Source organism: Hemiscyllium ocellatum (genome assembly GCF_020745735.1).
Source record: "Hemiscyllium ocellatum isolate sHemOce1 chromosome 38 unlocalized genomic scaffold, sHemOce1.pat.X.cur. SUPER_38_unloc_1, whole genome shotgun sequence".
NCBI lineage: Eukaryota > Metazoa > Chordata > Chondrichthyes > Orectolobiformes > Hemiscylliidae > Hemiscyllium > Hemiscyllium ocellatum.
Window position 1 is genome coordinate 965,371 of NW_026867519.1, and position 17,744 is coordinate 983,114.

The following is a 17,744-nucleotide window of genomic DNA, read 5'->3' on the forward strand; positions in this document are numbered from 1 at the left end:
ATTCACCAAATTTGCACATCTTTGGAAACTGGAGCACCTGGAGGAACCCCACGCAGACATGGGGAAAACTTGTAAACTCCACATAGACAGTCGCCTGGGACTGGAATCGAAATCGGGTTCCTGGTGCCTTCATCTATCTCTTGGCCACCCCCTTGAAGAGTCAATCCGGTTTGTGAAACACAGTTTTCCACTCACAAAGCCATGCTGACTATCTCGAATCAGCCCTTGCCTTTGTAAATATGCGTCGCTCCTTTCTCTCAGAATCTCCTCCAACAAGTTGCCCATCACTGGGATGTAAATTCCTGGCTTTTCCCTGCAGTCCTTAAGTGATAGAACAGCATTATGTTCCCTCCAGTCTTCCGACACCTCACTGTGCCTGTTGATAATATAAATATCACTGTTAGAGACACTGCAAAATCTTCCCCAGTTTCCCACAATATTCTCGGATCGACCTAATGATCGACTGAGAATTGCTCTATCTTTATTTGATTTAATATTCCAGCGTTTTCTCTTCTCTGATGAGGATTCTTTCTAAGACATCACAATTTATTTCCTCAAGTTCCCGAGCTTCCATGTCTTTCTCCAGCGTAAATACCGACAAGACATTTTTTGTTGTTTAAGTTCGCACCCATCTCCTCTGGTTCCACACATAGGTGACCTTATTGATCTTTAAGGGGACCTATTCTCTACCAAATTACTCTTTGGCCCTTATTGAAACTTGCACAAAGGCTTCTGAAAATTCAAATACACAATATCCTCCGTACCATCACCCACCCCCACCACACTCTTATCTATTCTGCCATTTATATTCACACCAACAAATAAAATCCAACAGGCTCAAAAACAAATTCTCTTTTATAAAGTGTATTTCTAAGGGTCCAGTTTTTTTTATTGATATGTCGTTTCTCACTCATTTCAGCATACTCCTGACTTACTGTCAGGCTAACAATATTTTGTTTTAGACTGGAAACATAAAGGTTTGTGCGAGTTCTTGTTTATCAATCAGAAAAAAAAGTAGCTTACAGTATCATCAAGTAATAGAGAAAGCAAATCAAATGCTGCCATTTATTACAAAGGGAATGGAGGCTAAATGTAGCGAGGTCTTACTAAAATGATGCAAGGTACAAGTCATACTACACCTAGAATATTATGAACAGTGTGTGTGCACAAAGGAAAGATATTCTTGTATCAGAGGCAGGCCAGAGAAGGTCCACTCAGCTGATGTTGGAAATGGTGGGATTTTATAATAAGAAGAGGTGGACTAGATTGAGAATGAACACATTGAAGTTGAGAAAAATGAGAGAGAAATTGAGTGAAACATGTAAGATTCTGAAGTGCTTTGATCGGACAAATGCTGAGAAGTTAGAAAATAGAACAGTGCAGCAATAGGCCCTTCGCCCCATGTCATTCTCAACTCATCCCATCTGTATATACATGATCCATGTCCCTCTATTCTCTGCCCGTTCATGTTTCTGTCTAAATGCCACTTCAAAACTTTACTCGCATTTCTGATTCTATGACCTCGCTTGGCAACTTACACTCTCTGTAAAAAAAGAACTTGCCTCACGCACTTCATTTAAAATTTCTTTCTCACCTTGAACCTCTGCGCTCTACGATTTGAAACTTATACATTGGAAAAGAGATTCTGACCATGCACATTATCTATCCCTGTCTTAATGTTTATTCCTGTATCTGGTCGCCTGTCAGCCTCTGATACTCTAACAAAGCAATCCAACTTCATTTAATTTCCTCTTAACACCTAACACACCCTTAAAAACATGACACAGGCAACGTGCTGTACCCTTTTTGTACCCTCTCCAGAGCCTCCACATCATTCCTATTTTCTGGAGATGAGAACTGCACACATTGCTCCAAGTGTGGCCAATCAGTAGTTTTATACAATTACAACATCAGATGCAAAGCACTATACCCAACGTTGTGACCGATGAAGGCCAGTGTTCCATTTGCTTTATTTCCCATCTAAAACAATTGTGTTGCCATTTTCAGGGAGTTACTGGCTTGGACCAAGATTCTTCTGTATATCAATGTCCCTTAGTATCCTAACTTTCATTTTGACTTTGACATCACCTCACAGTTGTCCAGATTAAACTCAATTTTCCATTTCTCTGCACATCTTTCCAACAGATCTTTCACCTCCTGCAACCTTGGATATCCTTGCTCATTAACCCCAGTTCAACTAATTTTCATTTCATCTACAATAATTATATTTGTCACTACCTTTCATTTCAATTGTGTGAGAATCTGTAACCAGGGGGCAGAAAATCCCAGCACGGGCACCCATTTAAGATGGAGATGAGGCGGAATGTCTTCACTCAGAGGGTAGTGAATCTGTGGGAATTCCTGACTGCAGCGGGCTGCCGTGGCTGGTTCATTAAGAATATTTAGAACAGAGATGGTCAGATTGTAAAGAATCAGGGAAACGAGGGTTTTGTGGAGAAGGCAGAAAAGTAGAGTTGAAGATCATCAGGTCAAATGGCCTAAATCTTCTCCTACATCTCAACTCAGTATCTCAATTATAACATTATGAATCTCTGCTCACAAACTCCTTTATAATTGGATTATTAGATATTTATTATTACACAGCATTTGATCTACAATGGACAATTTTGTTGATGGCTTCTTGATATGATGTTCTGGAAAACCATCTCATGTACAATCCAGGATCCCATCCATTTCAGCCCTGATACTCATTAGTTATCCAGTCGGGATGGAGACCACTGTCACACACAGTTACCGTCCTGCCCTTGCTGCAAGTATATTCAGTGTCCTGAACGCAACCATGTTGACATTACCACCACTGTCTGGTTCCTATAAAATAATTCCTGCTAACGCTTGCTGCTGCTTGTTTATTCTCAGCTCCACCCAAATGGACTCCAAATTTTGATCTTCAGGTCCACGTGACTGTCTCAGTAATGCATTAACCTCACCCTTTCTTCACAACTTGTTGGCTTTTTGCCTGTCCTGCCTTGATCCCAACAATCCTTTAATACTCCCTTCCCAGCGATGGTCATTCTGCAGCTACATCTCCGGAATGACAGTTCCATCATATCTGTTCACTGTCCTTCCATCTGCCTTATGCCGAATGCAGGAAGTCATTCCTCAGTAGTTGGGGGTTGAAAGCATGGGTAGACGTTACAGAGGTAGGGAGGATTACAGGGTCTCGAGGATGTTAGAGTTAAACAGAGTTACATCTGGTCAAGAATGTCAGTGGGACAAACAGGTTTGGGAATTGGAGGAAGTTACAGAAATAGAGGGAGCTGGATTAGATTCTGGAGATAGGAATTGGGATCGATGTAGGGAAGGCAGACAATCTGAGAGGCACGTGTGTTTCAGGGAGAAGTGTATGGCCTATACTATCAGAGATATGGAACGTTGAATTGACGGAAGACATTTACAGTTATAAGAAGGCTTCCAGGTTCTGAAGGCTACAAAGATAGGAAGGCAATGGAGAATGTCAGGTTACTTCAGATTCTGACAGCCATTGTACGAAGTAGAGTAGCCTTGGAAAATGGCGAGTTTGCAGCTATAGAAGGTGCTGAAGGAACTGGAAGTGGTAAAAGATGTGGGGGGGGGGGGTTGTGGAAGCAGTTGGTGGTTAGAGATTGGGAGCAATGCAGAGACTGCAGGGGATCATACAGACAGGGGAATTTCTAAGAGCAGGGGAAAGTAACAGAAATAGAGAAAGTGCAATGCCTGAAGAGGGTTCAGCACCCAGGAGGTTTCAAGGTGCAGAACAAAGTTACAAAGACTAGTACAGTTCTAGGGATTGGAGGAGCATACAAAGATAGGGAGGGCTTTCAACCCTGTAGGATCGTATGTTACAGAGATTGGGAGAGTTTCACAACGAAAGGGAATTAGAAAAATCAGGAGGATTTGAGGTTATTGGAGAAGCTTTAACTCTATAATTTCTCCAGAAATAGAGAGAGTTGTGGAGACTGGAACAGGTGAAACAGAGGGAGGTATTTAAGAATAAGAAGGACTTTTTAGAGGAACGGAAGGATGTAGGGATGGAACATGGTGAGAGTCACAGTGACAATTACAGCAGCTCATGAAGGTAACAGAAATAAAGAGCGTAGTGATAAGAGGAGAACATTAAAGGTATAAACATTTGCAGTGACTGAAGGAGATTACATGCACAGCAAGGGGAGTAGGGCTTCTAGAGTATACTGAGATTGAGTCTGGTTGAGACAGGAAGCGATTATTGTCATCATTAGGATTGTAGAGACGAAATTCCATGATAGAATTTGATGTATCCACGGCCATGGAGGATATTAACAGATGGAAAAGGTTCCTAGGGCAGGAGGTCCTTGGGAGATTTCACAGATAGTGAGATTCTCAGGTAAGAGCCTGATATAGTTACAAAGACAGGGAGGTATTGCAGGTCTGGAAGGGATTACAGAGATTGGGACAGCTCAATGGACTGAATAATTTTTCACAGATAAGGAAGGTTGTAGGAGCTGGAGAAGTTTACCTCGAAAGGTACGGATGGAGAGGTTCAAGACAAACACATTGACATGGAGGATGATATTGGTGAGATGATCTTACAGGAATAGGCAGGACTGTCGAGGTTAACAGGGATGATGGAATTTAGTATCTACTGAAGAAGTTTAGGGTTTCGGGTGTTACGGATTGGAGAACCTGACAGAGACAGAGAGCATTGTGGGGACGAGAGGAGATTCCAAACAGAGGAAGGATAAACAGGAATGGAGGACATTATAGAGATCACTAATAAAGCATGGGCCAGGATTGATGTCTGTGATGCCCTGTGCTGTCTCAGTGAGGACCGGTACAGTAGAGGTGAAAGCAGGACTCTCAGCAGATCGTGGAATTGCAGCCGAGGATGGAACTGTTCCTTGCCCAGCAGTGTATCTATGTCCTATATCTCTCAGCCATGTTTCTGTTCTAGTTGGAAAATTGCAGTCCCCATAGCGAATCCATACTCTGAGCTCATCTCCCTTACCAGTTAGGCCTCATGCATGCCGTTCAGTCAACCAAACCCATCGCCTCCACCTCCATCTCTATCCACCCGGCTCCCAACCAACACCACCAAGGCATACTGGTACCCCTCTGGTTCAAATCCAATTCCCTTAGAAATGAGGGGCAAGCAATGGTCATTAAATATCCTTGGCAGACTCTGTTAAGGAAAACTGCAAGGTATTTTATGACAAAGTCATAGTTAGAGGATTCCCAGCCAAAGAGTGAAGCCTGTTGGAAACCAAAGGTAGAATCTGTGCATGGAGCCAGAGGAAGTAGGTGAAGTCTTCAATGGATAATTCCTATCTGTATTCAAACAGTAGAAAGACATTGTAGCCCGCGATTTCAGTTGGGATGGTGAGGTTCGAGAACATGTTAAGATCAATAAGGAGGTATTACATGTTTCACAGGCATAAAGATGGAGAAATCCTCAGTACCAATGAAATGTATCCCAGGCTGCTATGGGAGGTAAGGGAGGAGATTCCTGGGGCCCTGGTAAATATATTTAATACTTTGCTGACCGCAGGTGAAATGCCGAATGACTGGAGGATGGCTAATGTGGTTCTATGTTCAAGAAGGGTAGCAGGAGTAGGCCAGGTAATTACACAGCAGATAGTTTGACAACAGGGGGAGGGAATTTATTGGAAACAGTTCTGAGGGACAATTAGGGAAAGTCAGCACGGATTTGGTAAAGGAAGATCCTGTCTGATTAATTCAGCTGAGTTTTCTTTGAAATCACGATTAAAACATTGATGAGGGCAATGCAGATGATGTGGGTTCCTTGGAGCTCACTATTGCCTTTGACAATGTCTCACATGGAAGGTTGGTCAACTGACCAATGGGATCCAAGACAAGTTGGCATATTGGATCCACAATTGATGGAGGGTTGGTTTTGTGTTTGAAATTCTTTCACCAGTGTGTGTACTACAGGGATCTGTGCAGGAACCATTGCTGCTTGTGTGTACATTAATACCTTGGATGTGAAAGCAGAAGGTATCATTACTCGGTTTGCAGATGACATGAAAGATGAGGGTGTTGTCTACAGTGAGGGGATGGTCTCAGGCTGCAGTCTGAAGGTTGAGGCTGGGACAGAATTTCAAGAGATTCATTTATATAGAAAATGCCGGCAAGAGCACAGCAGCCAATAAGGGAAAACGGATCAATTAAACTATTTTATTTCAACATATATTAGATCCAACAATTAAGGGAGATGAACTTGGTGCATGGACATGGGATTAGGATACCATAGGTCTGACAGAAACAAGCTGAGGGAGGGACAGGACTGGCAACTCAGTGTTCAAGGGTACACATTCTACAGGATGGAGCGAACAGGAGGTGAGAGAGGAGGGGATTGAAGTTTTTGATCAGTGAAACATCACTGCAGTACTTAGAGAATACATTCCTGGGGTTCGCCCGGTGATGCTGTAATGGTGGAAATGAGAAATGAGAATTGGTCATCACTTTGATATAACTGCACTACAGGCCCTCAATAGTCAGTGGGAAATTGAGTAGCAAATATGTCGGGGCACCTCAGATATCTGTCAGAATTATAGCGTTGTAATGGGCGGGCATTTTAACTTTGCAAACTTAGACTGGGCCTGCCAGAGAGTTCACGGCTTGAATGGGAAGGATTTGTTCGGCATGTTCAAGAAAACTATCCCGGTCAAAATGTCAATGGTCGGACTGCAGGAAGGGCGAAAACCTGACTTTCCCTTGGGAAACAAGGTAAGGAAAGCGACTGACGTGTTCGTGGGGAAACACTTTTGCAAAGTCACCACAATCGTATTAGTTTGAAAATAGTGATGGAAAAGAACATTATTGATCAAAACGGGCCTTGCCTGAATCCAGAATGTATGAGTCAAGAGCATTTAACAATTGATTGCGGAGGCTATTTGCAGTTAAAGGGACGTCAGGCAGATGGGAAGCTTTCAAAAGAGAGATAAAACGAGAATTCAGGGGCAGCATATTCCTGTTAGTGCGAAGGATAATGCTGATGAAAGCAAGCAAAACCTGGATGACTGGAGATATTGAGGTTCTGATCAAGAGAAATGGAGCTCGTATCACATATAGCCAGCTGGATTAAGGAAATCCATTGAACAACATTGCAGGTGGAGGAATACACTTAAGTGGGAAATCAGGAGGGTCCAAAGGGACCCACAGAAAGCTCTGGCAGTTCAAACAGAGGAAACTACAAGTATATTAACAACAGAAGATTAAATACGGATGGAATATGGTTCTTTAATGACCAATGGGGCCAACAAGCATGGAAGCAGAGGAGATGGCTGAGATCCTAAACGAAAATTTTACGTTTCAACTTACTGTGGATAAAGTCTGGGAAAGGCGGGGAAATAAACAGTGATGTCTTCAAAAGAGTCCACATTACAGAACAGGAGGTCCTGAAGGTTTTGAAATGCATAAAAGGTAGGAAAATCACAGGGAACTAATCAAGTATATCCCTGGATATTGTGGGAAGATCAGAAAGAAATTGTGGGATCCCATAAAAGATTTTTCTATCACTGAGAGCCACGGGTGGTGAGCTGGAAGCCTCACACTCACTCCGCCATCGTTTCCCTGACAGGGTCACACTCACAGATTCACAGTCACCCTGAAACACTCATACTCAATTTATGAATACCAACCTGATAGAAGCATGCATGCACTCCATCCCTGTCACGCTGAGACACTCACAGTCTCTCTGTTCCTGTTACGCTGAGACACTCACACAGTCTTTGTCCCCGTCACACTGTCCCGCTCCCACTTGCTCCATCACCATCACCCTGACCCCCTCACACTTACTCGATCACTGTCACACTGACTCCGTCGCAATCACTCAATCTCCATTAGCCTGTCCACCTCACACTCACTCTATCACCGTCATACTGACACCCTCACACTCATTCTGTACCGTCAGCCTGAAACGCACACACACACAACCTCACTCTCACCCTTAACCCCTCAAACTCACACACTAACTATCACCCTGTTCCGCTCCGATTCAAACTGTAACTGCCACACTGGCCCCCTCACACTCACACCGTCAGGGTCCCGCTGAACCCGTCACACTCACACGCTCACCGCCACCCTTAACCTTCACACTCACTCCGTCACCGTCACCCTGATCCCTTCACACTCACTCAGTAGCACCGTAAACATAACCCCATAAAACTCAGTCTCCGTTAACCTGACCCCCTCACAATCACTACATCACCATCACCCTGACCCCCTCACACTCTCTCTCTTTCACAGTCACCCTACCACCTCACACTCATTCTGTTACTACCACCATAACTCCCCGACACTCATTCTGACCTTATCACCCGGACCCCATCAGACTCCCTCCTTCACAGTCACACTGACCCCTCAATCTCACTCCATTCCCATGAACCTGATTCCTTATACTCAATCATTGATTGTCCCGCTGAAACCCTTATGCTCGCTCCATCACTGTAACTCTGATAACCTCACACTCCTGTGGTCAATCTGATCCAGTCACACGTGCTACCTCCCTGGCTCCTTGAACGCACAACTCAAACCCTCACTGCCACGCTGAACACCTCACACTCACTGTGTCACAGTAACCATGTCTACATTGCACTCACTCCCTCATCATCATTATTAAACCCTCCCACTTAGTTCATCCCTGTCACCCTGACAACGTTTCACAAACACTCAGTCATCATCACCCTGATCCCCTCACACTCACTCCATCACCATCACCCTAACCCCCTCAGTCTCTCTCTCTATGATCGTTACCTGGTCACCCTGACCCCCTCACTCCATCACCATAACCTTGACACCGTCTCTCACACTCTGGCACTATCACCCGAAACCCCTCAAAATCACTACGTCACAGTCAACCTGACGCAGTCACACTCACTCCCAAACTGACCCCCTCACACTCGCTCCATCTCAGTCATCCTGATCCCATTACAGTTTTCCTGTCACCGTCACCCTGAATCACTCACACTCACTCCGCCACTATCAAATCGATACCACCACACTCATTCAATCACTCTCAGCATGACCCACACACATTCACTCCATCACCGTAGCCCTAACCCGCTCACACTCACTCCGTCACCGTCACCCTGATCCCAGACCCCATCACAGTTACTCCATCATCATCACCCTATCCCTCTATCACTCTCTCCATGACCAGCACCCGGTCACCTTCACATTCTCTCCATAATCGTCACGCTCACCCCGCACAATCATTCCGTCAGCATCACCCTGACGCCTCACACTCACTCCATGACTGTCACCCTGACCCCATCGGGCACACTCTGTCACCTTCAACCAGAACCCCATAAAATCACTTGGTGACGGTCAAACTGACCCCGTCACATTCACTCCCACCCTGACCCTCTTACACTCACTATATCATTGTCATCTAGAGTCGCCACACTATTCTGTCACTTTCACCCTGACATGCTCACACTCACTCAGCCTTTGACAGCCTGGCCCCCTCGCACTCATACGTCACTATTTCCCTGACAGGGTCACAATGACTTCGTCACCGTCACCCTGAATCACTCATATCTATTGCATCAATATGATCCTGACGCACACAGGTGCATTCGTCCCCGTCACACTCAGGCACGCACACTCACCCCGGCATGGTCACGCCCAGCCCCTCTCACTTTCTCTGCCCCGATCAACCTGAGCCCCTCACACTCACTCCATCACCGTCACCCTGAGCCCTTCAGACTCTTTCAATCACTGCCACTCTGACACCATCACACTCGTTCCAGCACCATGAGCCTGAATCCTGCACACATACTCTGTCAGTGTCAACCTGACCCCCTCACAGTCACTCCATCAGCGTCACCCTGACCCCTCACATTCACTATGTCACTGTATCACACACACGCCCACACACACAGATATGTAATCTATCATCATCACCCTGACCACCTCACACTCACTCCATAACCATCACTCAATGCACTTAGTCACTATCAACCGGACCCCCTCACACTCACTCCATCACTGTCACGCCATCACTGAAACAATGATTCAGTCACACTCACTCCATCACTGTCAACCTGTGCCCCTCACAATCTCTCTGCCCCCGTTACCCTAAGAACCACACACTCTCTCTTTCTCCGTCATCCTTACCCAATCACACTAACTCCGTCACTGTCAACCGGTATCCCTCTCACTCACTCTGTCACTGTCACCCTTGAACCTTCACATTCACTCAGTCACTGTCACCCTGTCCCCCTTTCTCTGACCTTCTGGTATTCATTCGTCATTATCACCTTATGTCCTCATATTCACTCCATCAGCGTAATCTGTCACACCATCCTACTCGCTCCATCACCATAACACTGGCACCCTCACACTCAATCTATCATTGTCACAATAGACAATAGACAATAGATGCAGGAGTAAGGCATTCTGCGCTTCACGCCAGCACCACCATTCATTATGATCATGGTTGGTCATCCTCAATCAGTATCTTATCCCCATAATCCATGAAGGTCTTCGACTATCCTTAAGAGCTATATGCAACTCTTTCTTGAAAGTTTCCAGTGGCTTGGCCTCCACAGCCCGATCGGGCATAGCATTCCACACACCCACCACTGTCTGGGTGAAGACGTTTCTCATGAACTCTGTTCTAAATGGCATACCACTTATTTTCAAACTGTGACCTCTGGTTCGGGACTCACCCATCAGCAGAAACATGCTTCCCACCTACAGAGTGTCCAATCATTTAATAATCTTAACCGTGTCAATCAGATCTCCTCTCAGCCTTCTAAACACAAGGGTATACAGGCCCAGTCACTCCAATCTTTCAACGTAAGGCAGTCCCGCCATTCCGGGAATTGATCTGCTGAACCTCCGCTGCATTCTCTCAATAGCCAGAATGTCTTTCCTCAAATTTGGAGATCAAAACTGCACACAATATTCCAGGTGCCGTCTCATTAGTTACCTTTACAGCTGCAGAAGGACCTCTTTGCTTCTATACTCAATTCCTCTTGTTATGAAGGCCAGCATGCTATTAGCTTTCTTCATTGCCTGCTGTACCTGCATGCTTGCTTTCATTTACTGATGTACAAAAACACCTAGATCTCGTTGTACTGCCCCTTTACCTAACTTGACTCCAGTAATCTGCCTTCCTGTTCTTGTCACCAAAGTGGATAACCACACATTTATCCATATTAAACTGCATCTGCCGTGCATCTGTCCGCTCACCGAGCCTGTCCATGTCACCCTGTAATCTCCTAACATCCTTTCCATATTTCACCCTGCCTCCCAGGTTTGTATCATCAGTAAATTTGCGAATATTACTTTTACTACCATTATCTATATTATTAATGACTATTGTAAAAAGCTGTTGTCCCAGCACTGATCCCTGCGGTATCCCACTGGTCACTGCATGCTATTCCGAAAGGGAGCCGTTTATCATGAATCTTTGTTTCCTATTAGCCAAGCAATTTTCAATACAAGTCAATATTTTGCCCCCATTACAATGTAATCTAATTTTGCTCACTAACCTCCTAAGTGGGACTTTTTCAAAGTCTTTCAGAAAGTCCAGGTACACTACATCCACTGGACCTCCCTTGTCCATCTTTAGAGTTACATCCTCGAAAAAGTACAGAAGATTAGTCAAGAATGATTACCCCTTCATAAATCCATTCTGACACAAACCTACCCTGTTACTGCTATCCAGATGTGTCGTAATTTCATCCTTTATGATTGACTCCAGCGTCTTGCCCACCACTGAGATCAGACTAACTGGTCTATAATTCCCTGCTTTCTCTTTCTCTCCTTTCTTGAAAAGTGGGACAACATTATCTACTCTCCAATCTGCAGGAGATGATCCTGAACCTATAGAACATTGGAAAATGATCACCAATGCATCCGCGATATTAAGAGCCACCTCCTTCAGTACCCTGGGATGTAGACCATCAGGTCCCAGGGAGTTAACAGCCTTCAGACCAAACACCATTTCCTGGCAAATATAAATTCCCTTCAGTTCAGGTCCTTCAGCAACTATTACCTCTGGGAGATTGCTTGTGTCTTCCCCAGTGAAGACAGTTCTGAAGTACCAATTCAACTCTTCTGCCATTTCTTTGTGCTCCGTAATATGTTCACCCGCTTCTGTCTTCAAGGGCCCAATTTTAGTCCTAATCATTTTTTTTTCCATTCGCATATCTAAAAAAAACTTTACCATCCTCCTTTATATTTTTGGCCAGTTTAACTTCGTACGTCATTTTTTCCTGCGTATTTCCTTCTTAGTTATCCTCTGTTGTTTTTTAAAAGTTTCCCAGTCCTCCGTTTCCCACTCATCTTTGCTATGTTATACTTTGTATCTTCTGACTTTATATGTTTCTTAACTTCCCTCTTCAGCCACGGCCTCCCCTGCCTCCTCTTAGGATCCTTCTTCCTTTTTGGAATGAACTGATCCTGCATCTTCCGCATTATACTCAGAAATACCTGGCTCCACTGCCATCCATCCCTGTTAGGGAATTGCACCATTGAACTTTGGCCTGCTCCCCCCTCATAGCTCCAAAGTTACCTTTATTCAACTGAAATATGCTTCAGTTCACTTCCGATTGTACTCTCTCCCTTTCAAATTGCAGATTAAAGCTTCTTGTATTATGGTCACTACCTCCTAATGGCTCCTTCACTCCGACGTCCCTGATCCAATCCGGTTCGTTGCACAACACCAGATCCAGAATTGCCTTCTCCCTGGTAGGTCCAGCACCAGCTGTTCTAAGAATCCATCTCGGAGGAACTCCACAAATTCTCTTTCTTGGGATCCAGTACCATCATGTTTCTCCCCATCTACCTGCATGTTGAAATCCACCATAACAACTGTAGTAATATCTATGCGACAGGCCAATTACAGCTCCTTATTCAACTTACACTCTACATCCAGACTACCGTTTGGGGGCATGTAGATCACTCCCACGAGGGTCTTTCTACCCTTAGAATTTCTCAGCTCTATCCATACTGACTCCACATCCTCTGCTTCTAGGTCCTCCTTCGCAAGGGACTGAAAACCATTCCTTACCAATAGGGCCACCCCACTCCCTCTGCCCTTCAGTCTATCCTTACGATAGAATATAGCATTGAATATTCATTTCCCAGGCCCTGTCCACTTGAATCCACGTCACCGTTATCCCCACAGCATCGTAACTGCCAATTTCCAAATGAGCCGCAAGTTCATCCATCTTATTTCTAATGTTTCGTGCATTCGTGTATAATATTTTTCATTTGTTACTGCCCTCACCCTTCCTATCAATCACTATTTCACTTGACCTTACGGAATGATCCCTTTGTGAGTTTCCTGCTCCATTGATTCCGTTGTCTTTCTTGACTTCTCTTGTTCTAACTTTCCCTACAATTTCCTTCTTAAACTTCCAGTTTGTCCCCCCGCCCCCGCAATTTAGTTTAAACGCAACTGTATTGCAGTGACAAACCTGCCTGCCAGAATGCTGGTCTCCCATCTATTAAGTTACAAGCCGTCCCTCTTGTATAATTTATCCTTACTGCAAAACATACCCCAGTTATCCAAGAATTTAAATCATTTCTTCCTGCACCAGTTACCAACCACACATTCAAGTGAATTATCTCCCTGTTTCTGTCCTCTTCAGCCTGAGGAACTGGAAGCAAACCAGAGATAATCACACCAGAGGTGCTGTTTTTCAGCTTTCTTCCGAGTTCTCCGATTCCCGCTGTAGAATGTCCCTCCTCCTCTTCCTGACATCATTTGTGCCGATGTGTGCCACCACCTCTGGATCTACACCTTCACCCTTGAGCACTCTGTCTGCGATATCCTTAATTCTGGCACAAGAAAGGCAACACATTATCTTCAAATCCCGCCTGTTGCCACAGAAGCCCCGTTCAGGTCCTCTCACTATGGAGCCCCCCTACTACCATGGCTCTATATGATGTCTGACAATCAAAAGTTGGCGTGGAGGCAGACCCGACCGCCTCGCGAACTGACAGTGTCGTTTGTCTCTCCTTTTTTCCAAAAGATTCAACCTGTTCCTAACCGATACTTCCCACAGGGTCTCTAGCACTTGTCTCCTCTCTGCCTTCCTCACCGTCTTCTCCCTTCTACTCTATTTTGGTATGCTCGGTGTAATCACCTCGCTAACGGTACTGTCCAGAAAGATCACGTTTTCATGGAGTTCTTTATCAGTGCTGCAATATGCTCTGTCAGTAGCTGAACGTGTCCACACTTTTCACAGTTATACGAGCCAGATACACCAGAGTACTTGACCTCCAACATCATGCAGTCAAGGAAACCGGCGCAAACACGGGGAGAATGTGCAAACTCCACGTGGACAGTCGCCCGAGGCGGGAACTGAACCTGGATTTCTGGCACTGTGAGGCAGCAGTGCTAACCACTGTTGCACCGTATGACCTGGGACTTATAACACACCTACTTAAATAACAATTGCTCAACTTCCCAAATAGTCTCTGCACTCCGAGTTCACTTCCGCCCAGCTTCCGCCACTCTCTGCTGCACCCTGACCCTGACATACTCCCTGCAATCACAGTCACCCTGTCACCGTCACACTCCCTCATCACCATACCGATCACCCTTCACACTTTTTCTGTCACCATCTCCTTGATGCCTCGCACTCATCCGTCACTGTCACACTTACTCCCACACACTCACTCTCACATCATCACCCTGACCTGCTCACATTGACTACATCAAAATTAACCCGACCCCGTCGCACGCACTGTGTCATTCTCACTCAGAATACCTCAAATTCACTCGGACACCATCAACCGGACCCAGGCACACTCACTCCCTCCCTGACCTCCTCACAGTCACTCTGTAACCAACATCCTGAGCCATTCACATTCACGACATCATTGTCACACTCATACCCTGACATTGACTCCATCATCATCATCCTGACTTTCTCACACTCACTCCGTAACCATCAGCCTGACTCCCTCACACTCACTCCATCACTGTCACGCTGACACCCCAACACTCATTCTGTCAGTCACCCTGACACGCTCACATTCACTCAGTCACTGGCACCTGCAAACACCACAGTCATTCACTGACACCTGGATCCCCTCACACTCATTCCGTCACCCTTTCCCTGAACCCCTCGTATTCACTCCGTAATTGCTTCCCTGAACCCCTCGCTCACTCAGTCACCATCTCCCTGACCCACTTACACTCACTCCGTCATTGTTTCCATGACCCCCTCACGCTCACTCTGTCATTGTTTCTTGGAAAGGGTCACAATCACTAAGTCACCATCACTCTGAAACCCTCGCAGTCACTGCATCAGTGACAACCTGACAAACATACATACACTCCGACCCCGATATGCTGAGTTACTCACCATCACTCTGAGCCCCGCACACTCTCTCTGTCCCCGTCACCCTGACCCTGTCGCACTCATTCTATCACTGGTTACCTGGCGCACAAATGCACATTCTGTCCCTGCCAAGCTGAGGCACCCAACGTAACACTGTCACGTTCACCCTGTGCCCCTCACAATCTCCCTGTCACCGTCACCCTGAGGCCCTCACACTGTATTTGTCCCTGTCATCCTCACCCCCTCACACTCACACCATCTTTGTCACCGTGACTCCGACACACTCACTCCGGCTCTGTTACGCTGCCCACCTCACACTCACTCCGTCACCATCGCCACCACCTCTCACACTGTCGCATTGGTCCCATTGCACTCACTCCATCAGGGTCACCCTGAACCCATCAGACCCACACCATCACCGTCACCCTGACCCCCTCGCATTCACTCCATCCCCATATCCCTGACCCATTCGCACACTCTCTGTCACCATCACACGGAACTGCTCTAGTTCATTCGGTCACCTCAACCTGACCCCGTCACGCTCACTCCTTCACTGTCACCCTGACCCCCTCACACTCAGTGAATCACCGTCATCTCATTAACATTATTCTGATACCGTCACACACACTTCGTCACGGTCACCCTGACACCCTCACACTCTCTCTGGCACTGCCTCCCTGAACATCTCGCACTCACTACATCACTGTCAACTCGATGCCCTCACACTCATTCCGTTAGTATTGCTCTGAAACTCTTACACTCATTCCATCTCTTTCAGCCGGACACCCTCGCACTCACCATCATTGTCACCCTGGCACTGTCACACTCACACAGTCACTGTCACCCTGATGCACTCACACTTACTTCATCATTGTCACCCTGGCGCCCTCGTATTCACTCAGTTACTGACACCCAGACACCCTCAGATTCACCCAGTCACCATCACACTGTCCCCTCAGACTCACTCCGCCATTGTTTCCCTGACAGGGTCATAGTCACACAGTCACCATCACCCTGAAACACTCACACCCAATGTATGAATGTCAACCTGATGGAAACATACACACACTCCATCCCCGTCACGCTGAGGCACTCACAGTCTCTCTGTCCCTGTCACGCGGAGGCACTCACACAGTCTTTGTCCCGTCATCCTGTCCCCATCACACTCACTCCATCATTATCTCCCTGGCCCACTCACAGTCACTGTGTCACCATCACTCATAAACCCTCAAACTCGCTTCGTCTCTGTAACCCTGACCACCTCAGACTCTCTCAATCAGCATCACCCTGACACCCTCACATTCACTCCACCACCTTCCTCCTGACCCCTTCACGCTCACTTATCTCTGTCACCCTGACCAACTCAAAATCGCTCCATCATGGTCACTCAGTTCAGTCACCATGGCCCTTCACGCTAACTTTTTCACTGCCACACTGACGCCCTCTCATTCACCGTCACCCTGACACTATCGCATTCACACCATTACTCTGACCTCCTCACACTCATCCGTCACTGTCTCCCTTGTGTCCTCACATTCACTCCATCACCGTAACTATGACACGCTCACACAAACTCCAACATTGTAATCCTGGCACTCTCACACTCACTCCGTTAGCATTACGCTGAAATCCTCACACTCACTGTCACCATCACCTTGACCCCCTCAGACTCTCTCGATCACCGTCACCCTGATGTCCTCACCCTCACCCTAACTCCAGCACAATCACCCTGACCCCATCACGCACTCCGTCACTGTTAACCTGACAAACTGAAACTCACTCGGTCACCATTATCCTGAACCCCTCACACTCACTCAGTTTCTGTCGCCGTCACCCCCTCATGCTGACTTAGTCTCCGTCACCCTAACCCTCCCACACTCACTGTGTCATCGTCAACCTAACCCCATCACACTCATTCCGTAACTATCAGCCTGAGCACTCAATGCAGTTTGTCACCACCAACCAGACCCCCACACACTCACTAAATCCCCATCACCCCGTCACTGTAATACTGATGCTGTCACACTCATTCCACCACTGTCTCCCTGACATTCTCACACTCGCTTTGTCACTGTCAGCCGAACCCCCTCACACTCACTCCGTCACCATCACTTTGACTACCTCACAGCCACACACTCACGGTCACCCTAATCCGCTCATATGCACTCAGTCACAGTTTCCCTGACAGGGTCACAATCCCTTACTCACCATCATCATGATTCTGTCACACTCACTGCATCATTGTCACACTGACGCACAGATACTCACGCAGCCACCGTCACACTGTCCAAATCACACACACACTCATACACCCTTGTATTGACTCCCTCACACTTACTCTTTCATCGTCACCTTAACTCCCTCACATTCATTCTGCCATTGTCACACCGACTCTCTCACACTCACTCGTTCACTGTCAACACGATCCGGTCACGATCACTA